The sequence below is a fragment of the Eucyclogobius newberryi genome, unplaced genomic scaffold (assembly GCF_026437365.1).
Source record: "Eucyclogobius newberryi isolate DKJ021-1_F unplaced genomic scaffold, fEucNew1.0.hap1 SCAF_5, whole genome shotgun sequence".
Classification (NCBI taxonomy): Eukaryota; Metazoa; Chordata; class Actinopteri; order Gobiiformes; family Gobiidae; genus Eucyclogobius; species Eucyclogobius newberryi.
In genome coordinates this window covers 34,075,492-34,100,292 of record NW_027316167.1, presented here as the reverse complement: position 1 = coordinate 34,100,292, position 24,801 = coordinate 34,075,492, and the positions used below count along the sequence as shown (strand labels likewise).

The following is a 24,801-nucleotide window of genomic DNA, read 5'->3' as shown; positions in this document are numbered from 1 at the left end:
GAAATCAAAGTTTTGTTCAATCCAGACAGCTTTCTCTCCACAAATGCACAAAGCACTTCCCTCTGCTTGTTTTCTAAAAACAAAGAGTCTGTATTTCTGCTCAAAATAGAATGAAATACGTCTGTCGTTCTGGCACTTCACCTTTGGCTTCCCTCCAAACCACAATACTGCCCTGTGATTGGTCCAGGCTCTGCACCACTGATGGTCTGGGCCCAATCACAACAGAGGGAGCTGGACCACAGGGAATCTCACAATATAATTTTAGTTTGTACTTCTTCTACAGCTGTTTGAATCTATTTGTTTGTCCTTAATACTTCACTGTAATACTTTGCATTACATCACACTTTCATTTTGTTTTGGTTCTCAGTTTTTTTTTTAACATTATTAAAATTGAATAAATATTTCAATTATTATTACTAACAATGAACTGTAGTCGCCTGAAGTCAGAAAGCTCCAAGTCCAAGTCGAGTTCTATTTGATAAAGACAAGTCTCAAGTCAGTGTAATTCAAGTTTGACTTGCAAGTTCACACTTATGATAGATAATATCACAGTTGTGTATCTCTAATTTGAATTATTACCCTAAGTTATAGCAAGAGCATACATGAGATGTATTTATGATGCCGGTACTAATAAAAAGAGCAGAAATGTGATATGTAATTCTAAATATGAAGTGATATTTCTGCACTTTAGTGGTTCGTTTTATGGTCCATTTTGTGCGATGCTTGAACCTCAACCACAACATTTGCAGACACATTTTTAGCACATTCCTGATGCTTTGTTAAAATATTATCTGAAAAGCAGTATTGAGATATTCATTTTTGTGAGTACAGCCACTCGTGATACGTACAGTGCATTTTTCACAGCTCGTGTTCATTAGTCTGGTGCAGAGGTGTGCGATAAATGTGATTGTTGTGAGCGGGGTCGGACCTGGATCCAGGCTCATGTTTGGTGTAATCACATTTTAATGATCTGGAGCTGAAACTGAGACCCAGAGAAGAGGAGAGATAATGTCCACTGTCCTCCCACAGACGGCAGGACGGATGACAGGGCAAGAGAGGAGGAGGAGGATGGGTTTAGGGTCAGAGGTCAGAGGTTAGACTGCTGATGTCTCTTCTTATATTTAAAGTGCATACGACTGTCATCTATTGCTTAGTTTGGTGGGATAGTTTTACATCAGTCCGATTGCAGTTTGCAATTGAAAATGAGCAAAACAAGAAGTAGAATCTCTCTGCTATTTATTATTCATCAAGAAAGCAGGGATTAAAGTTTTTTTTTTTTTTATGATTGACCAATCGAGTAGGTATTTGTGGAGAAAAAAAAAACTGCATTTAAACTGCACTTATCTACATTTTAGTTCAATGAGTCGTCCAACCTGTAGGGGGCACTGAAAGCAACTAACACAATTTTCTGACAGTTTAAGACCCAAAATCATTTTGGGTGGAAATCATATGAAATTTTATTTTTTTACTTTTTGAGTACAAACTGACCCTGATGCTTCCCAGAATGATTGATTTGACTGGATATATTTTTTTACAACTTATTAAGCAGCTTGAGAGTTCCCTTTTATAAAATAAGTCAACAAAATGGAATAAATAAGGAAAAGTCCAACATCCCACTCGTTGGACGCATTAAGGCTGAGGGGTTAATATGTTCGGCGGGCCAGATTAACGTCTGGGGGGGCCGGATGTGGCCTGTGGGCTAAGTAACAGATTTGGAGTTACCTTGGTCACATCTGCTGCTCATGTCCCTTCACCAAAACTGTTGAATCTTGAAAATATAATCATGTTTGGTACGTTTTAATCCGGGCTTCCACTGCTACAACTCATGTCATGTTCAGAGCCTTCAGAATTCCAGGCTGCAGAGTCTGAACTAGCATTGATTTGTGATTGGTGCAGGAGCTGGACTTTAGGTAGTGTCCGTTCACATCAAAGAGAGAACAAAGCAGAAGTTGAAATTAAGAATAAATAATCATTACATTTTTTAAAAAGCAATTATCGATTTAAACATACACTGCCTGTTCAAAAACTTTGGATTCAATACAGTACATACAGTAGATCCGAGCCTCCTACTGAACAACTGCTGCAGGTGACGCTCTTTCAGCTGCAAAAAAACAATATGTTCCACGTGTGGAGATTTTCCCTGCATTATAGATTTTTTTTTTTAGAATTCAGCACTTCCTGTCATTTTCAACTTTTTGCTTTCAACTTTTCTTCACAAACTGCCACTTGACTTGTATAAATCTGTCAAAATATGATTCATATTCACCACAGGTATAGGCCACTAAACAAAGCAAGAATTAGTAAAACATGAAAAAGAAAAGCTGTCATAGGTTATTTACATTTCAACATTATAACATTATACATACATTTATTCATTATAACACTGGTTGGTTTCCCTAATTTTTTTAATGCCAGTTCTTCAGGATGCGCTGTAATGTCAAAGCTTTCAAGTGCACTTAGAGCCTCTTTTAGGACACTCCCTGCGTTGCTCACTCAGAGGTCGGGCCGGCGACGCCTCGGCCACGAGAAAAAGGTCAAGACGCCTTCAAGTGCAAAAAATGACGGAAATTCAGCACAAAACGCAATAGTCATGAATAATTCTCTGCCGTTTTCAAAGCCAAAGTGAAGTTGGTGGAGTGTGGGAGAAGAGAGAAGGGGGAGAGAGATGGAGGGAGAGAGGGAGAGGGGGAGTGTGGGAGAAGAGAGAAGGGGGAGAGAGAGAAAGACAGAGCAAGAGAGGGGAGAGATGGTGCTTGGGAAAAGAGAGAGAGAGAGGGGGGAAGGGAAGGAAGAAGAGGAGGAAATAAAAGAGAGATGAGAGCGGGGAAAAGAGCGCAAGCAGGGACAGCGAGAGGGTAGAAACATAGGGGTGTAGAGGGGGAGAGAGGAAGAAAAAAGGAAGGAAGGAATATACAGTATGAGAGAATGAGGGTAGACAAAGAAGAGAGAAAGAGGAAGGTGAGTGAGGAGTAGAGAGAAAAGGGAAGGGAGGAGAGCGACAGGGAGGAAGATAGAAGGAGCGAGAGATGAAGGTAAAGAAAGACAGTGAGAACCAGAACAATAAATGAGAGAGGGGGGAGCGGTAGGGGAGAGAGAGAGGGAGATAAACAGGGGAGGGGCCGATTGAGCGGAGGAAAGTCTACTGATCCATCACACGGCGCACTGCAAAAACACATCAGCAAAAAGTTCAGTTCAGAATAAGTAATCTTTGGTGGGATTTAGACGAGTGGGCTTTGCACTCAGGGCCGGCCCGAGCTCTTTTGGTGCCCCGGTAAGGTTTTGGATGGCGCCCCCTTTACCCCACCCGTCCTATAACATGATCAAAATCACTTCTACCATGATTTATGTAGGTTAAAAATCATTAAATTAAATTCGGAAATATAGTGACAGGTAGACATTAAGGTCGGGGGGGGGCTTCTCCTGTGACAGAATACTGGCAAATTCCAAATCACCTTTTCCTGCCCCGCCCACTTTTGCCTTTTTTTCCCACGGATCAGCACTTCTGTTGTAATCACAGTTTCGGTCCAGAACGGGAACTCCGTTAATTTAAGTGGAGGACGAGGGAAAAGTCTGGCCGCTAAAACATGCTCTAAGTAGATTGATGTGTGTAAAATGTCCAATGTTCATGTGATCAACAAGTCAACAATGCACCGATTCTCTGGACCCAAAGACCACATTTAAGTTTGTGTAGAACATTTTGTCTCTGGAGGTTGGCAGCCCTATTTTAAATAATAACAACCGGAAGAAGGATTACGTCAGATGGGGAGGGTCTTCCGGAATAAAGTGAATAATCGTGGCTATTTAAAATCAACATCGATAGTTATTTAGTTATTTAGTAACATTATGATTGCACTTCTCTCCAAGAGTCACACTGGGCCATTGTTTCAGAACGTTTTTGGAATAATTCAGTTGTTAAACTTGACTCGTACGCCCCAGCCCTCTGTTGCCTCCCTGTGCTCCGCCCCTGCTCCAGCGCCCCCTGTCTGTGAGCTGTAGCCTCACACTGCACTGGACAGAAAAATGAAAGAATTGAACTTTTGTCTGGACAACAGCACTCACGTCTTAAATAAGATAAGATAAGATAAGATATTCCTTTATTGTCCCACATGGGGAAATTTCATTGGTGCAACGCAAATTGTGTCATTTGTAGTGATTTGAGAGGTAGAGGAATCCCTTCATGCATTAATTAAGATGAATTAATGGCTATTGTTGATCCCGGACGTCTCATAATGTTTGAATTGTTATTTACACAATGATGTTACAAATACTTACATAACGTTTTTGGATACATTTTGATATTTTCATTCCCTGAGTTGGAATCCATTAATCTTTGGTATTTCTAGGGCTGATCAATTATTTTGCACTGTCAAAAGTTAACTTGTTGAGGCGGAAAAGATCTATTAGGATTTCTCAGTAACATTTTGTGTTCCATGGATTAGACGAACGGCTTTGCTTGGTTTCGCGAGGCAGAACCAGCACACACATCATTCATGCCAGAATTTACTCATTTATTTTGTAGAGCTGAAAAAGTTAAACTTTTTTTTACAGTTCATGAATTAAATAATACATTTTTATTTTTATTTTTTTGCAGTGCAGCGGGCGCGCGTTGATGAAACGTTTCCGGGGTGACGAGTCGGTCCGTTTGGTGGAAAACTTGATGGATGGAGCCGAGCTGAGGGGCTTCACGAGGAAGTATTCACGCTGCAGGAGCCATTATCGTACTGTAAAAAAAAGTGACACACAAAGACCAGGCCTCCTACTCGGACTGGTGATTCAGTGGGATGTCACACTTTGTCGTGAATCGTGCTGCGTTCCGATTGTCCTCGGAGGTCGGAAAGAATACGTGCAGATCGTTTGAAGCAACAATCAGTACAAGTAACACAAACTGGGAACTTACTGCAAGAAAATGAGACAATTGGATTAATTTAACACTCCAGATAGTGTTACACAGTTTGTTTGGTTGCGACGTGAGAAACAACAGCAAATTGAAAACTGCAGAGGCTCAAAGGCTTTTCAGGAGCACCTCACCAAATGTAATGGAAAAGCAAATGCAAAATAACACAAATATATATTCTGAAGCTGCAGTACCCGGTTTCCAGACAGCGAGAGGAGGAGGAATATATTTGAATCCGCCCAACTCATTCCCAGCTCTCACAAACTCCTTGGCACATCACTAACATTCACATGGAGGGCGTGTCCATAGCTTTAGAATAGCTTTTCTGGGTGGCAAAAACTGTCGCAAATGGCCTGGCACGATAACATATATTGAAGTGCGATATATTGCCGCAGAAAATATCACAAGTACATTTTTTATAATGATGATTTCTGCTTTTATGATTTTAATGGCGCTTTTTAGGTTACTTTGTGTACAAACTGTGCTCTACAAATACATTTCCCTATTCAAACTTTTTACTACTGACACCTAGAGCAGGGTAATACCAGTAAAAAAAAAAAAGTATTGTGGGGAAAAACTGGATATGCAACAAAAAAAAGCAGAATTTAGTCGATATCGCTGCACCTAACAGTCATATCATAATCAATTCCAATATTGTGTAACCTTTGTGAATAATCGTAACCCTAAACTCTGATATTGTGACATTATTTCTCACCATAACTCCTGAAGGAAATAAACAAAAGAAAAACAGAGGAAAAACAAAAACGGAACAAACTCTAAATAGCTTACTATATCCAAAATAAAGGCAAAGGTCCACAGCTCCAGCCTGTCTGAAATGATTGATATGTAATTACTGGTCCAGTGCTGAATCTCCTGGTGTTATTATTATGAGACGTCACTCCAGCTCCAGCCGCTCGCTCCGGTGCAGAAGTCAGCTTTCCCGAGGCGCAGCGCTGGGATGGGATTAAAGTGTGTTGGTGAATGTGTCGGGGCTACAGTGGATAATAGGGCTCAGCGGTGGCCGATGCTAAACTGCCCACAGCTGTTTTTTTTATAGAGTCAAACCAACAACGCAATGGATCTAATAATTACAACAAAGCACTGGAACTGTATCGAGTCCAGAGGTGGAGGAGTAGACAAAAAGTGTACCCGAGTAAGAGTATTGTCACTTCAAATTAATGGAAGTGCAAAGTAGTGGTCCAAAACATGTATTATTTATCTATGTCTTTTCATAGTACTTGCAGTTTATAGATTATCTTCTTTTTGAAAAGGGAACAGATAGAAGATAAATCTCACGTAATCTGGCACTTTATTTTCACATTTAATCTGTATTTCCCCCATCGTCGCCTGAGATTTACATATTCAACACGTAATTACAACAAATTAGTAAAATGTGTCAAGTATTTTGGGAAAAAGCTACTCATGTAAAAGTAAGAGTTTAGATATAATATCTGATTTATGATTTGTTGTTAATGTAATTGGAAGGACAAAGCACAAAATATCCGGTAAAATCTGGTATTTTCAAAGAATAGACTACAAAAATAAGTAAAACTAAATCATATCTGAAGGAGCGTCGCAAGAAACACAAACGTTGATGGTCCTGTTCATGGTGGTCCTGTTCATGGTGGTCCTGTTCATGGTGGTCCTGTTCATGGTGGTCCTGTTCATGGTGGTCCTGTTCATGGTGGTCCTGTTCATGATGGTCCTGTTCATGGTGGTCCTGTTCATGATGGTCCTGTTCATGGTGGTCCTGTTCATGGTGGTCCTGTTCATGGTGGTCCTGTTCATGAGGGTCCTGTTCATGGTGGTCCTGTTCATGGTGGTCCTGTTCATGGTGGTCCTGTTCATGATGGTCCTGTTCAGGGTGGTCCTGTTCATGATGGTCCTGTTCGTGGTGGTCCTGTTCATGATGGTCCTGTTCGTGGTGGTCCTGTTCATGATGGTCCTGTTCATGGTGTTCCTGTTCATGATGGTCCTGTTCATGATGGTCCTGTTCATGGTGGTCCTGTTCATGATGGTCCTGTTCGTGGTGGTCCTGTTCATGATGGTCCTGTTCATGATGGTCCTGTTCATGGTGGTCCTGTTCATGATGGTCCTGTTCATGATGGTCCTGTTCATGGTGGTCCTGTTCATGGGGGTCCTGTTCATGATGGTCCTGTTCATGATGGTCCTGTTCATGATGGTCCTGTTCATGGTGGTCCTGTTCATGATGGTCCTGTTCATGGTGGTCCTGTTCATGATGGTCCTGTTCGTCGTGGTCCTTGTTGATGATGATTCTGTTCATGGTGGTCCTGTTCATGAGGGTCCTGTTCATGATGGTCCTGTTCATGATGGTCCTGTTCATGATGGTCCTGTTCATGGTGGTCCTGTTCATGAGGGTCCTGTTCATGGTGGTCCTGTTCATGATGGTCCTGTTCATGGTGGTCCTGTTCATGGTGGTCCTGTTCATGATGGTCCTGTTCATGGGGGTCCTGTTCATGGTGATTCTGTTCATGGTGGTCCTGTTCATGGGGGTCCTGTTCATGATGGTCCTGTTCATGGTGGTCCTGTTCATGATGGTCCTGTTCATGAGGGTCCTGTTCATGATGGTCCTGTTCATGGTGGTCCTGTTCATGAGGGTCCTGTTCATGGTGGTCCTGTTCATGATGGTCCTGTTCATGGTGGTCCTGTTCATGGTGGTCCTGTTCATGATGGTCCTGTTCATGGTGGTCCTGTTCATGATGGTCCTGTTCATGAGGGTCCTGTTCATGATGGTCCTGTTCATGGTGGTCCTGTTCATGAGGGTCCTGTTCATGGTGGTCCTTGTTGATGATGATTCTGTTCATGGTGGTCCTGTTCATGGTGGTCCTGTTCATGAGGGTCCTGTTCATGATGGTCCTGTTCATGGTGGTCCTGTTCATGGTGGTCCTGTTCATGGTGGTCCTGTTCATGGTGGTCCTGCTCATGATGGTCTGGTTCATGATGGTCCTGTTCATGAGGGTCCTGTTCATGATGGTCCTGTTCATGATGGTCCTGTTCACGGTGGTCCTGTTCATGAGGGTCCTGTTCATGATGGTCCTGTTCATGATGGTCCTGTTCAGGGTGGTTCTGTTCATGGTGGTCCTGTTCATGGTGGTCCTGTTCATGATGGTCCTGTTCATGGTGATCCTGTTCACGGTGGTCCTGTTCACGGTGGTCCTATTCACGGTGGTCCTGTTCATGGTGGTCCTGTTCATGATGGTCCTGTTCATGGTGGTCCTGTTCATGAGGGTCCTGTTCATGATGGTCCTGTTCACGGTGGTCCTGTTCACGGTGGTCCTGTTCACGGTGGTCCTGTTCACGGTGGTCCTGTTCATGGTGGTCCTTGTTGATGATGATCCTGTTCATGAGGGTCCTGTTCGTGATGGTCCTGTTCGTGGTGGTCCTGTTCGTGGTGGTCCTGTTCATGGTGGTCCTGTTCATGGTGGTCCTGTTCATGGTGGTCCTGTTCATGATATTCCAGTTCATGATGGTCCTGTTCATGATGGTCCTGTTCATGAGGGTCCTGTTCATGGTGGTCCTGTTCATGGTGGTCCTGTTCATGAGGGTCCTGTTCATGGTGGACCTTGTTCCTGAGGGTCCTGTTCATGGTGGTCCTGTTCATGATGGTCCTGTTCATGATGGTCCTGTTCGTGGTGGTCCTGTTCATGATGGTCCTGTTCATGATGGTCCTGTTCATGATGGTCCTGTTCATGAGGGTCCTGTTCATGATGGTCCTGTTCATGATGGTCCTGTTCATGAGGGTCCTGTTCATGATGGTCCTGTTCATGGTGATTCTGTTCATGATGGTCCTGTTCATGGGGGTCCTGTTCATGAGGGTCCTGTTCATGGTGGTCCTGTTCATGGTGATTCTGTTCATGGTGATTCTGTTCATGGTGGTCCTGTCCATGGTGTTCCTGTTCATGGTGGTCCTGTTCATGGTGGTCCTGTTCATGATGGTCCTGTTCATGATGGTCCTGTTCATGGTGGTCCTGTTCATGATGGTCCTGTTCATGATGGTCCTGTTCATGAGGGTCCTGTTCATGATGGTCCTGTTCATGGTGATTCTGTTCATGATGGTCCTGTTCATGGGGGTCCTGTTCATGATGGTCCTGTTCATGGTGGTCCTGTTCATGGTGATTCTGTTCATGGTGATTCTGTTCATGGTGGTCCTGTTCATGGTGTTCCTGTTCATGAGGGTCCTGTTCATGATGGTCCTGTTCATGGTGATTCTGTTCATGATGGTCCTGTTCATGGGGGTCCTGTTCATGAGGGTCCTGTTCATGGTGGTCCTGTTCATGGTGATTCTGTTCATGGTGATTCTGTTCATGGTGGTCCTGTTCATGGTGTTCCTGTTCATGATGGTCCTGTTCATGGTGGTCCTGTTCATGGGGGTCCTGTTCATGAGGGTCCTGTTCATGGTGGTCCTGTTCATGGTGGTCCTGTTCATGGTGGTCCTGTTCATGAGGGTCCTGTTCATGATGGTCCTGTTCATGAGGGTCCTGTTCATGATGGTCCTGTTCATGGTGGTCCTGTTCATGATGGTCCTGTTCATGGGGGTCCTGTTCATGAGGGTCCTGTTCATGGTGGTCCTGTTCATGGTGATTCTGTTCATGGTGATTCTGTTCATGGTGGTCCTGTTCATGGTGTTCCTGTTCATGATGGTCCTGTTCATGGTGGTCCTGTTCATGGGGGTCCTGTTCATGAGGGTCCTGTTCATGGTGGTCCTGTTCATGGTGGTCCTGTTCATGGTGGTCCTGTTCATGATGGTCCTGTTCATGATGGTCCTGTTCATGGGGGTCCTGTTCATGAGGGTCCTGTTCATGGTGGTCCTGTTCATGGTGATTCTGTTCATGGTGATTCTGTTCATGGTGGTCCTGTTCATGGTGTTCCTGTTCATGGTGGTCCTGTTCATGGGGGTCCTGTTCATGAGGGTCCTGTTCATGGTGGTCCTGTTCATGGTGGTCCTGTTCATGGTGGTCCTGTTCATGATGGTCCTGTTCATGATGGTCCTGTTCATGGTGGTCCTGTTCATGGTGGTCCTGTTCATGGTGATTCTGTTCATGGTGGTCCTGTTCATGATGGTCCTGTTCATGAGGGTCCTGTTCATGGTGGTCCTGTTCATGGTGGTCCTGTTCATGGTGGTCCTGTTCATGATGGTCCTGTTCATGGTGATTCTGTTCATGGTGATTCTGTTCATGGTGATTCTGTTCATGGTGGTCCTGCTCCTGTTAGAGACTTATTAGAAATGAATAATTGGTGGTAATATTGACTTTACTTTTTTGCAGGATTCTGATACGAGACAGTCATTAAACTATAGTTACAGAGCAGGACTTCTCTTCCAGACACAGCTCTGCCCTCTGTCTGCTGCTGGTTATTAAGTGTGTTATTCTGCAGACTGTAGGGGTTTTAAATGGGGTTCAGAGCAGGACACGGCCCACAGGAGCAGGAGCTAATGTCTGATGACCCCAGTGTGTGCCCTCAACTACAGGTATGAGGCTAACGCTAATGGTGCTAATGAAGCTAATGGACCAGGAGTTATGCAGAGCAGAGAGGAACACGACAACAGGCTCAGGTGCAGCACAAACACAGTTATGAAGTTTATAGCAACCAAGGCAGAGTTATAGACCTGAGTCCGGTTATAGACCTGAGTCCGTTTATAGACCTGAGTCCGGTTATAGACCTGAGTCCGGTTATAGACCTGAGTCCGGTTATAGACCTGAGTCCGGTTATAGACCTGAGTCCGGTTATAGACCTGAGTCCGGTTATAGACCTGAGTCCAGTTATAGACCTGAGTCCGGTTATAGACCATATTCAATCATTTTGGTGTAATGTAAAGCAGAGGGAAACTGGATTTAGGAAAAGTTTGTTCTCTTTGCTTCTCCTCTGTAGTGGTGCTTCGACCAATAAGCATGCAGTATCTGTCTGAATGTTCCGCCTTTCCCTACAGCATTCCATGAAAGAGAAGAGAAGAGAGAATAAAATCTCTCCTGTCTCCACCCACATAAAAGACAGCCCCATATTGGCTTTCTTTTGCCATGATTTTTTCAGGTTGTAGGTCATTAAATAAGAGTCCCTGAATTTATATTTTGCCAGGCAGTTTTGTATTCGGTGTCCTTTAATCCAGGTTATTTTAGATCAACACATGTATCTTTTAAAATAGTTACTTTGTGTCATTTAGTCTTACATTAGGGTTTCTATTGGACACACAATACTTAAGCTCAAAACATTTGTCTGGACAACTGGCCTCACGTTTATGTTGCTTCAAGGAGCCCTCAGAAATGTGGGGAGAAAGCTGTAACTCATGTTACACTTGTTTCTCTGTGAATAAGAGGCTAAAAATACATAATATACTGGGAAAGTAAAGACAATCAGGCAAATTCAGTGTTTTGTAGTTAATGTCTGTATGAAAACAAATATGGAGGCTCACAAGGAAAATGGAAAGGAAAAAAATCACACGACTGAGAAACAATGAGCGAAGCCTAAAACCTTATTAATCTGCGGTGAAAGAAGTCTAATTTTGTTCTAAATGATGGCTGTCCAATGAGCTCCTTTGTTTCACATGAGACATCGAAATAAACACATCTGATTCACACATTTCTGTTTGAGTTTGGCTCAAGAGTAGTGCCCAAACTCCCTCCCCGTAAAGAACTGAGGAAGTGTATATTTTGGATCTTAGACCACTGCTTCTGGTACAAAATGGATAGATATTTAGATTCCGCCCATGCTCACACGTAATTGCTCTATTGTTCTCCCCATCACAAGTGATAAATTAGTATTATCTAAATTAGTCTCCATTTAGCCTCGTATTAGCCTCAGTTAGTGGCTCTATAGACTATGTTCTTGTCCTTAAAGGAGTCTGTACGAGGGATACTTCGCTCCCTCAAAGTCAGCGGCGATAAGCTAAAGCCGTGTTCAAACTTGGCGTCCTCTGGAAGCTCCGGGGGTCCTGCAGCCCCTATTGTTCTGACTCACGTCCCTGAGGACAAAAGCCCTTCGGTGTACAGGACAGTACAGCCACGGTGCGAATTCCTGAGGGAATTCAGAACTGCTTCATCTGAAAGCGTAGCACGTCTTGTGCTCTCTCCATCACCTTCTCGATAGACTGTTTTAAGTGTTTAACCTGAAAACAGCGTGCTATTTAAACCTGTGTGCAGACGAATCTCCCCGTTTTCTTCAATCAGGCCAAAGCTATTCCACTTTACTAAACATGTGATGCCCAAGGGAGTCGATTCTGTCAAATGAAAGGTTTAAAATTGAACTAAAATTATGCCTATATTGGCCAAGTGATTTTAAATATGTTGCCCGGAGTCAAATTGTTATTACAAAATGTGTTGATATGGGTCAAAAGCAATGTTCTTTCAGGGAGATTGCAAATTAAGTACAGGTATAAATGTTAAGTGTGTGAAGTGTAAGGTATTTGTCCGTAAGGGCTGGACATTTTACAAAAGTTAAGGAGGTTCATAATGCCTCGAAGAGCCAACTAAAGCTATTTGCTTTGAGTTGAAACTTCTTGGTAACTTTTTGCAGCAGCTTTTGATCAACATGGAAAAACTTGTAGTTCTTTCAATAAATATCTGCTGCTTTTGCTCCAAAATGAATTAAGAGTTCTATTCAAGGACCCGTAATTACTGGTATAATGGCCAGTGGCGGAGGTGTGTGTGTGTCTGCAGAGTCATCAAAGGCTCACAGCTTGGTAAGGTTTATCATAATGTACCTCCTTACATGAACTGGGGGGGAAAAGAAAAACTCAATTTGAATTGAATCAACATATTTGATAAATATTTAAAATTTCTTTGAACATCGGGACAAAACGATGATCAAACACAAAAAACGCTTTTATTCCTGGACTCATACAATCTCATTGATCAATCCCCCATCTTCAGGTATTGTGAATGAATCTGTTTCCATGGACACAACAAAGACCAGTATTATTTCTATTGTATGTCGTTTTAACTCGAGAGAAGACTACTGCAAATGCAATTTTCTTTTACCATACATTGAAGCTGAAGTTGAGGTACGCAGGGGTTACAGTCGATAAAAGCGTATTTTCACTTGCCCTTGGATTTTTCCGGAGCATTTTATTTGCTGCTCTGTTCATAATTTTGTCTCCTTCGTCTGATAACGCGCTCATCTGAATCGCTATCTCTCACTCTGCCGTCTTCATTAGCTTTATCTTCATCTATATTTCCGTCCTCTTCAGTGGCCTTGTCTCGCACAAACGCACGCACTTGCTCTTTTTCAGAGGCTGGAGAAGAAGTGGAGAATTACGACCGTACAAAGAATTTCACATGCTTTTAAATGCAAATCAATTATGATCTTTCTCTCTAAAATGTCCACAAATGTGAAATCTTGAAACATAATGGCACAAACGTTTCACAAAAAGGACAATTTTATTATAGTTTAATTTTAGCCCTAATTTGGATTGGCAATAGTAGAAGTTGAACCAGCTACTTTATGGTTAGTGTGAAAACGTCTCTGAAAATGGCATTGTTCCTTTAGTTAAGAGTTGTTTCGAAATATGTCTGAAAACCCAGAGTCGATCTAAGCATCTATACGCACTGAACTTCAAATACCATAATAAACCTTCATAATAGAAATATAATCTGCTTGAAGTTTAATCTGAGACGACACGGAAGAAACAGAGCTGTTTGCCTGTTGTCTCTGTGCAGAAGTGTTACTATCGGCTGCTGTACGACGAGTGATGCATACGTAACCGTGTTTACTGGCGACGCGCAGGGCCGATCAGAGGCGCTGATGAATGAGCTCAGAAACAAGCTCAGAAACAGGGTTAGGACCAGGAAACAGAGCGACACAGCAGGGGAGGTGCAATGGGGGGAGGGGATTTGAATTTAGGCAGTCTCAGTGAAATGCGAAAAGAGAAATTTACTCTTTGTAAATTTTACTCTTCGTGGCGTGGATAAATCATTTGTCCTGCCACGTATCAATCATAAAACGCACCTATCGCTCACCTGCAGCCGCGTGCGGTTCGTCCCCACGTTTCCGCGTGCCTAAGCGCATGGATCTATCATAATATAGTTCCCTCAGTGTACGGGGCAAAATGAAGACGGAGAAAGACAGTTTGAGCTGACGCAGAAGTGGACAGAAATCTACGGGGGACGAGAGATGCGTTGCGCTCCGTTGCGCTAATAAACAAACGCACGTGTGTGTTGTATCAGTCCGCACGGGGGAGTGCGCATGTGCACCTGCGTTCTCAAATCGCCGAAAAATCGTCCATTGCGCCTTTAACTTATCTCATAATAGAGGAATGACATTAGACAATAATAATGAAAGGAAATTAAATATTTCACTGTTGTTTGGTCATTGTAATATAAAAATAATCACACAACTTATTATTGAGAATGCATTCAATGGATACAAAATAAACATATGGATTGGCCCCACCATCACTTTCTAATTTCTTTAGCCAAAGTAGCAGACACAGATCTGCTCCTCTAATAATCTAGTCGTTCCACTGAGGAAAAAGTGCCTTCAGTCAATCTGCTTTTCCAGTATGAGCCGTCCAGTTCTGGAACACAACACCACCTCACACACGCAGTGCTGGGACACACAGAACTTTTAAACATATGTTAAAATCTTGCTTGTGACCGTAGTTAAAAATATAATTCCCTTTTGCTGCTGTGAGTTCTCAGACAAGCACAAATAAAGGACTAAAGGTGGATTTTGAACCATTGTCAACAAAGACGTGCACGTCCCTTTGCAAATGCTTCATTCGGTACTGTTACTTAGAGCTTTAGAGACTTTAGAGATGAACACACTTTCTATGAACATACTGTGCTTTACTGAGCTTTTGACTGGAGATTTGTTTGGTGCTTTGAGTGACAGCTTCAGGCTTATGTAGATGTGGGGTGTATTCCTAATTGTGAGTCCATGGCTAGAAAAGCAGTTAGTTAGTGTTAAAGTCGGTTGTATCTGTTGTATCTGTTGTACCTGTTGTATCTGTTGTACCTGTTGTACCTGTTGTACCTGTTGTACCTGTTGTACATGTTGTATCTGTTGTATATGTTGTATCTTTTGTACCTGTTGTATTTTTTGTACCTGTTGTACCTAATGTACCTGTTGTACCTGTTGTACCTGTTGTATATGTTGTATCTGTTGTATCTTTTGTATCTGTTGTACCTGTTGTACCTGTTGTACCTGTTGTACCTGTTGTACATGTTGTATCTGTTGTATATGTTGTATCTTTTGTACCTGTTGTATTTTTTGTACCTGTTGTACCTAATGTACCTGTTGTACCTGTTGTACCTGTTGTATATGTTGTATCTGTTGTATCTTTTGTATCTGTTGTACCTGTTGTACCTGTTGTACCTGTTGTACGTGTTGTATATGTTGTATATGTTGTATATGTTGTATATGTTGTATCTGTTGTACCTGTTGTATCTGTTGTACGTGTTGTATCTGTTGTATCTGTTGTATCTGTTGTACCTGTTGTATATGTTGTATCTGTTGTACCTGTTGTACCTGTTGTACGTGTTGTATATGTTGTATATGTTGTATATGTTGTATATGTTGTATCTGTTGTACCTGTTGTATCTGTTGTACCTGTTGTACCTGTTGTACGTGTTGTATATGTTGTATATGTTGTATATGTTGTATATGTTGTATCTGTTGTATCTGTTGTACCTGTTGTACCTGTTGTACGTGTTGTACGTGTTGTATATGTTGTATATGTTGTATATGTTGTATATGTTGTACCTGTTGTACCTGTTGTACGTGTTGTACGTGTTGTATATGTTGTATATGTTGTATATGTTGTATATGTTGTATCTGTTGTATCTGTTGTACCTGTTGTACCTGTTGTACGTGTTGTATCTGTTGTATCTGTTGTATCTGTTGTACCTGTTGTATATGTTGTATCTGTTGTACCTGTTGTACCTGTTGTACGTGTTGTATATGTTGTATATGTTGTATCTGTTGTACCTGTTGTACCTGTTGTACGTGTTGTATATGTTGTATATGTTGTATATGTTGTATATGTTGTATCTGTTGTATCTGTTGTACCTGTTGTATCTGTTGTATCTGTTGTACCTGTTGTATCTGTTGTATCTGTTGTATCTGTTGTACCTGTTGTACGTGTTGTATATGTTGTATATGTTGTATATGTTGTATCTGTTGTATCTGTTGTACCTGTTGTATCTGTTGTATCTGTTGTATCTGTAATGCCAGGCACAGGGCATAAACTGCCTGTATTGAATGCCATGACAAACCTCTTTGGCCCGTATGAGTTCAAAATTCAGCATTTTAAAAACCTAAACAATATGTAATCAAAGTATTTTTAATGAACAATAAATAAATAAACATAACAAAAAAAGGGCCCCCTGAAACCTTAATGAGGCCCTGCTCATGTTTCATCCAGTAATCTGTTTTTATGGGGATTTTTATAACTTTTTACTGACCTTAATGTATAATGTATATCATATACTGTGTTTGTGTTTTGTTTGCTGGCATTTACGTCTTGCCTGGGACAACAGTTGGAAACTAGCTGCATAGCCAAAACTGGCACATTTACAGAATGCAAATACAACTGTCCCTGTTCCAATAAACTAACAAATACATTTAAATAATACATTCAACAACATCTATAAGTTGTGATCCTGAGAGTAGAAGAATGACTCATTACATCAAATGTGATGTCTAAACTTGTACATTTGTAACTAAGCTGACACTTTGGCTAAGAAGCAAGAAAAATAAAAATGAATAAGTAAAACTGGTTGTGTAACTAACAAAACTAATAATAAAAACTTCTTCAACCAACCTTCAACTAATGTTATGTGTTTTGGATAAGACTAATTGTGGGCTTTCCGTTATATAAAATCCAATCCATTCAAACTTCTTGTTGAAGCACAAACATGAAAGAAAAAATGCAAATGTAAAGTAAAATGTAGAGCTTATTGGAATACATTTTTTAAAATCAAAACAAGATTCATGGAGACTGTTTTCTTGTTGTGGTCCACATGTACCCATTTGTCTTTATAAAAACATATAAATGATGTTGTTCATGATGTCATATTTCTATAACCCCGGCCTCACCTCTCATGGGCCGGTCCCTGGACTCCTGACCACAATAAACAAAAGTAAACACAGATGAAATAACCTAAAGGCCTGTGGGATTGAGGCTGCGTATACCAGACCTGTGCACAGTAATATGAGGGACTTAAGGCTCAGGCCAGTGCCATTAACAGCGGCTTTTATGGGACAGAACGAGAAGCTTTATAATGAACCGTTAAAGCAGCATTTGCATTGGCAATACATGATTTCTGTGTAAGAGCTCAGTAGTTCAGGCAGTCTGAGCACAGATAATCCAGTGTTTCTCAAACTGAGGTTGGATGTAGAGAAAATGGTAGTAAAGTAAAAGTAACGTTACTTCAAAATTATATTATTCAAGTAAAATAATTGTAAGAACTATCTGGACGTTGATTTACAGGTAATAGGAGGAATAAAATATTAAAGAAAGCAAAAAATCTGGTATTTTCAAAGGAGACACGGTGTGCAAGAAACACAAATATTCAAAAAATTATTGAACATTGAAAACATACAGCTTTTTGTCACTTGTAGAGGAACCAACACTTCAATTAAAAGACTGTTGCACGGCACAATATATTACTCAAGAAGAAGGAAAGGTATGCTGCTGTAAAAGTACAATTTCTTTAAAAAGTTACCCAGGTAAATGTATCAAGAGTACAAACGTTTTCACACCAAATACCACCAAAGATCGTATTTGGCTTTTTAGGTGGGAGGTTTAAACCAGGTAACATGCTTTAAACTAGGGCTAAACTAGACTATTCTATAACCAGAGCAGTTCTAAGTAATTATTAACCAGATGGCTGACAATAACATCGACAGATTTGTCTCTAAATAAAATAATCTACTACCACAAGAAGCAGTACTGATCACGCCAGTGCAGTGTCGTTTTAGACCAGAGGGGGCACATGTTACTTGTTGTTGGGTTAACAGTACTATTATAACAGTATTCAGCTCAACAAATTAAGAATGCACGAGGAATGCGATCAAATGTCCAAAATACATTTTCTGGCGCGTAAATAGGGTCAGGGGATTTTTTGTAGTTACTTTTTCTGAAACATTTTTGAAAATTTTAAAGGAACTTTTTAATTTTTGATTTTTTGCTGATTTTATAGTTTTTATTTTTTAATAGTTTGCTATGTGGGATGTTTGATTTTTGCACTGCTGTTTTACAATTGTGGCAATGTTGTGATGTTTTGTCTTGTCTAAAGTATGTTACTGTTGTTGAATGTTGAATGTGGGATAACAGATGTCGAATAAGTTAAAGGTGACTTTATTGAAATACAGCCTAAATTGATAAATTGAACTTGTTGTGGAATTAACCTGGGTCCAAACCCCGGATTGTTGTGTCAAGGCTAGACGTTGAATAAAACACTTGCGCAGTGTAAAAAAATAAAAGGACATGGTCCTTAGCCTCCAAGAATATGAACTCTGACCTCATGGCTGGTGATAACGCTTGGTTCAGGAGACACGTGGTTCACGCTTTGACTCAACACCGTAGCAAGGAAAAAGGTAACAAATCAGAGACACAGAAATTGCAGGAACAGTTATTCAACTTAAAAGTAAAAGATCTAAAAGACAATGTAAATAAGAAAGGTTGATGTTTTAAGGGAGGATTCAGAGGAGGCTTTGGAGGAACCTAAGGTGGAATAAGTCGAGGTCGAGGATTTCAGACTGATCAACAACGGGAGGAAGGAAGAAGAAAGAAGAAGAAAGAAGAAAAAAGAAGAAGAAGAAAGAAGGAAGGAAGAACATGCTATCACTGTGGATCCACTGACCTTTGGGTGCGAGCCTGCCCACAACCAGCTCCTCACCGTGGAAGAGGAGGAGCACCCACTGTGCACAGGCCTCCACCTGATGCACAACCAAATGCTGAGGCTCCCACAGTGGGCAGTTTTACACTGGCCACAAAGACAAGAAAGACTATGGGCGTCCAGAGGAGCCATGTCAAGCAGAGCCTATGCTCCATGTGAGCATAGGCTCACATGAGGGACAATCTGTACCTATGCTGGTGGACACCGGAGCCACGCACTCGTCCATCAACTTCCCCCTCCACCTCAACCAACTCTTTGAACTGTCACTCTCCTTGGTTGGTTTCTCTGGGACTCACTCATTTCTGCCATGGGCTTAACCTCTGCACACTGACATTGAACCTGCTTGAACGCAATCTCCTGATGAAGACTGGAGCCACTATTTTATGCTCTGATAAAGGACTAATTGTTGCATTACTGGGCACGCCTGACCGACATCACAGAAGGCGTGGCTGCACAGTATCAGGCATGGACACCCTGAATTGACACTCTGGCATCCTACCACGCACCACAGGACTCCCTCCATTGTACTCTGTTTCATGACAGGTCGAAAAATGAAGTATTTCAGTATAGTATTTCATCTAAATTTTATGTTAAAAAATTCTGTACATACTAAAACTATAGCATTTGATAAAATGTTGGTAGGAAAAGAAGGTGTAGCTGCTTATTGTCAGCTGATCAAAGAACAATTGGATTGGTATAGAATGTCTGAGGGTAGCGTGCCACACGTGTCCCTGGCTATCTCACCGGCTCATCAGGTGAAAGATTTAGGACCAATGACTAAAAGACTAACGTTTGTTACTGATTGGCATCCTGTGTGCTGGAACGATTATCATCTAACGTTAACATTCCTATTCTACCTGTACTTAAGAAGGACCTCTCTAAATTCAAAATTTAGACCTGCTCATGACTTTAGGAAAATCAATGAACTGTACCTTCTCATACGTGCATCTCACTGTCTCCTGGGGTCCGACATGTTTTTGCTTTCACCCACAAGGGTGCAAAATTGCAATACACTAGATGGCCCCTAGGGTTTAAATTAAGTCCTGGAATCTTTAACCAGGTGCTGAAGAAAGTGCTTTCAATCTTTCAGCTGCCAGAGAGTCATACTGATGCAGTATGTGGATGATCTCCTGCTGGCTGCTCCCACTGTCTCAACATGTCTGTCCGCCACCAAAAATGTCTTGCTAAGGCTTCACAAGTGCGACTTTAAAATCTCTCAGTAGAAGCTACAATGCTGTAGGAGATATGTGAACTTCTTAAGATGAACAGTGTCTAGTATAGGTAATTGTATTTCTCCTGAATATAAAAACATGATTCTGAGACCCATCTTAAACCCATCACTGTGGACACATGCTCTCTTTTCTTAACCTTTGTGGCTACAGCTGCCTGTTCATACCCGACTATACGTTGTTCACTGCCTCGTTGCGTGCACTTATTTGTGAGAAACGGATGAAGAACACTGCCACTTTGGACTGGACTTCATTTTCTGTGGACGGTGTCAACATGGCTGACAACCTTGACCTTCTCCTCATGACTGTGTTTCTCTTACTAAGACCTTGGCCAAGGCACAATATGACCTCTCTTTTAAACCTCTGATTGACACATAGTTTTCTTTACTGATGGCTGTTGTTTCAGGAAGCGGGACTGTCTGCTGCCTCTGCTGTTGTTCAAGCTGGAGAATTCTTTTGTTGACTGGTGTTCTTCTACACTCTCTTACTGCCCATCTGCACAACGTGCAGAGATCTTGGATATTGTGCTTACTCTTGAGGACTCCGCTGACTAACCGGTGACAATCTACTCAGACTTTGCTTACGCTGTGGGCGTTATAGTCACTCACCTGACAGAATGGTGAAGAAATTATTTCAGGACAGTTAAATAAGGTCCAGTCGGACATCCAGATTTAATCAAAATGTTAGATAATGCACTTGTGTTGCCCTCAGCTATCGCTTTTGTTATATGCCCTGCCCACACCGAAGGGCAGGACTTTGTTTCCAGGGGCACTGAGGCCGCGGATTGCTTGGCCAGGAGAGCGGCGGGTTATATCGTCTCAAACGCTGTCGGATGGTGAGTAACTTTCTGCTCTCCACACTACATTATCTACTGAAGTCACTGTCAAAGCCTAAGCGTTGACAATGACTCCACCACTGTTACCAAGGTGACACTGGCCTCTGGCGGGGTCCTAAAGGGAAGCCTGTTCTTCTCACTGGACCGCTGTAAACGCTGCCTTAACTGACAAGTCCGTCACATGTTAAACCCCACTACAATTAATTTGCCTCACCCTGGTGCCACCCCCTAATTATATCATGAACATAAGTAACAGAGTTTGTGGCAAATGTTTCCTTTTGACTATAATTGACTTATTCTCCCACTGGCCAAAAGCATATCCTAGCTTTGAATCTGACAAAGGCTCCCATTTTAAGAATGTTTATCTGCACACTGTTGTTGCCATGTGTTATCATCCCCAGTCCCAAAGGAGATTTGAACGCTTCAATGGCACTCTAAAATTATTTTTTTTTATATTTTATTTAATTTTTACTACAATTATGTTTAGCTAAATTATGGTTGTCACTGACTTGAATTGGCTTGATTTATTTCCCCTTGCTCTGCTTACAGTAAAACAGGCCGTGTGCAGGGCAATGGGACGCTCCCCATTTGAACTGTTGAATGGGACATCTTTTCTGCACCTATATCCTAATGTTAACACATCTCCTGTTTTCTCAATTACATGCCTTGGGCATCTAGTCTTTCCACCCAGATCCACAAGGAGGCGGTCCCGGCTCCGGCTGAACCTCTGCCCGGCAAGGTTCTCCTGAAAGTGCTCCGGAGATCTTGGACTGAACCTCGCTGGTCTGGTCCATTCACTGTCAAAGCCAGGACCTCCCACGCAGAGAAACCGGTGGATAAAGGAGAATTGTGGCGTCATCTACATCTCAGATTACCCCTGCCACAAGAGACTCTCTAAAGAACATTTCCTTTTAAATTGAACTTTTTACATTTATTTGCTAAACATTTCTGTGTTGTAGACTCCGTTTGAGTGCTGGTTTTAGGACTCGGTAGATCTCTGAGCTCCCTGGCTTAGAGATGGTCTGGTGGTCTTCTTACACGTGCACTCTCCAGGGTGACACACACTCTTACATTGCTTTTTTCAGGTGGGCTGGGTATTCCCCAGCCCAAGAGAGGGAGGTTGGTTTATGAGGTTATAGGTTGGTTTATGTGGTTAGTTTATGCAGTCATTGTTTTAATAGCATGTAGAGTTGTAGGTAGAATAGGTATTCTTCTTTGGGACGCATCGGAAATCATTAGACATCAAACACATATAACACAGACTGACAGTATATTATATGCAAGATTAGGTTCAGTTCCAATACAACTAGACTAACTGGACACCTCCTAGAGAATTTTACGTAGAACTGGATTGGCTATGAACCTTCACACCAAAATTCCACTTTTTATATATATTACAAAGACAATCATTATAAAATAATAATCAACAAAGTAAGAACTGAAGGGACTATATGCTCCCACCACATTAATTCAATTGTGAACTCTTAATTTGAAATGAGTTTGAAATGAGTTCAAAAGAGGGAATGAAGGAATTAATAAGCATTAAATATTGTAATGCATTAATACACCTTTCATTGTTATTGCAGACTGGACACACACACACACACACACACACACGTGTCTGCTTGTGTCTGTCTCTGCTCCCCCAGCTTCTCTGTCTGGGTCAAGGGTCGTATCTCACGACCATATTAGGATGTCCTGGAAGGTAGAGCCTGGTACCAAGAGGTGCCAGAAAAGATCCATCTTCTTATGAATATTCATATTCTTTGTCCTGTGTGTGAGAAGCCCCCAGATGAGGAGCACAGATGTCTGATGGGAACTTGAAGGACATGACATGCGTTTTAATCTGTTAGTTTTGTAATCGTAGGGAATAAATACTTTTAATGTAACGACCAGAATCTTGTCTTGTTATTCTCAGTAATTAGAACCAACAGTATCAATCATAAAACGCACCTATCGCTCACCTGCAGCCGCGTGCGGTTCGTCCCCACGTTTCCGCGTGCCTAAGCGCATGGATCTATCATAATATAGTTCCCTCAGTGTACGGGGCAAAATGAAGACGGAGAAAGACAGTTCGAGCTGACGCAGAAGTGGACAGAAATCTACGGGAGACGAGCGATGCGATGCGCTCCGTTGCGCTAATAAACAAAGGCACGTGTGTGTTGTATCAGTCCACACGGGGGAGTGCGCATGTGCACTTCCACCTGCGTGCTCAAATCGCCGAAAAATCATCCATTGCGCCTTTAATGTCTTGGTTGAGTTTCGAGTATCGCACAAAACCTGAATGGACCATAACATTAACCACAAAAGTGCAGAAATGCAGGATAGACAAATATTCTCTCTGCATATCTCTTAAACAACTATACTTTTTTAGCTTTAATTTTATGCATAGTATGTCCAAAATAACAACTGCAACATATATCACCCGCCGCTACTCGTTAGGCAAACTACCACCAAATCTCCACACTGCAGGAGCGAGACGTGTTCAGTGGAGAGTGAATATGTCCATTGACTCCGTGACCATCTGAAAGGCCAGTCTGATCGTTATAACACGGTAAATGGTTTCAGATATACTATCACTGCCCCTGTAAACAACTATTACATCTCAATAAAAACAGAGCAGGAGACGAGCGGTATGGATTAAGTGTCTTGCGGTGGCTCGTGGCCTCAGTAAAGTCATCGCTAATCTGCACATTTATTGGTGAAATTCTATTGCAATATAATTGTTCGGTCTTCTCACCTCACACAGCGTAAATAACTAAACAAATGTTAGTGAACCAGGTATTTGAAAAGGCTATAATTATTAAGGCTTAGCATAGATTGAAACAGGTGGCAGCAGCTATCCTTTCATTTCAATGTAGAAGAGCTGCTTTGTCACCCACTGCTGAAAAACTACAATAGAATATGCAGACTTTGGTATATATATATATATATATATATATATATATATATATATATATATATATATATATATATATATTGTGTACCAAACATAAACACAAAGACAGAGAAAAATGAAGTGAAACAACAGCCCAAATTTGTATGAATAGCCAAGAATTCTAACTGTTGGCTAACGCCACTTGTTTACTTTTCAGGTGTCATGCCAGATCAACAACCTCCATTAGAGGAATAATAGAGGATTTTTGGAGCGCAATCTGAGTCTCATTTCCTTGAGGCGTGGACAGCTGAGTAGTTCTGCCACATGTGAATCATTCCCTGCGTGCTACTGCACACCTGCAGCCTCGTTCCCAGGATAGCAGCACGTTTCCCTGGCTGCGCATGCGTGGTTGATATGCCGGTGTGTGTTTAGCGATGCGAGCAGCGAGTTCCTTCAGTGTACAGTACAAAAATGGCTGAGGGACGACAGAGAAAGACCGTGTTCGAGCAGGCTCGGAAGAGACGAAAATCTGCGGAGACGAACAAACGCACGTGTAGCAGCTGAGCACAAGATTTGATGGTAGGCGGCATCTTGGAAAGAACAGGAGGGTGGGGGATGAGTGCGTGCATGCACATTTTAAAAAAAAAGGGAATTTTTGCACTTGGGTTCTCAAATCGGCAAAAAATCCTTTATTTAATATTCCGTTTGGACGCGACATGAATTATTTGTGTTTGCCAGGAAATGTCTTAAAAGAAGGAAAAAGTTGTGTTTCCCATTCAATCCACATCCCAAAAACAAACTACAACATGTGCTAACCCTGTAGTTTAGACCTCTCCTAACATGTTCTGAACAACATCCTCAAACCTTGGTCACGTGAGAAATTAAACCAGTCCAATGCTAATTGAGGACTTAGCAGCTGTGTGGGAAAAGCGGGCAGAGAACAATAGGGAACGAACAAACGATCCATTTCTGAAAACATAAATGTCAAATCTGACAATATCACTCAAACACCAAAAACAGAAAAAGCTCATTTTGTTTTCTGATGAAGAGTCAACTTGTGAGGTTGTAGTTAGCTAGATAAAAGGGTTCAGCCGTAGTATGTAAGTTAAGTT

The 24,801-nt window shown here is 41.8% G+C and overlaps 2 protein-coding genes across 3 annotated transcripts in view; both read right to left on the bottom strand.

The window, feature by feature from the left end:
• LOC140381215 (multiple epidermal growth factor-like domains protein 11) overlaps positions 1–24,801 on the bottom strand; it is a 156,792-nt gene that overhangs the window by 64,572 nt on the left and 67,419 nt on the right. The window lies entirely within an intron of this gene.
• The window catches only part of dapk2a (death-associated protein kinase 2a), a 216,914-nt gene that overhangs the window by 125,965 nt on the left and 66,148 nt on the right, over positions 1–24,801 (bottom strand). The window lies entirely within an intron of this gene.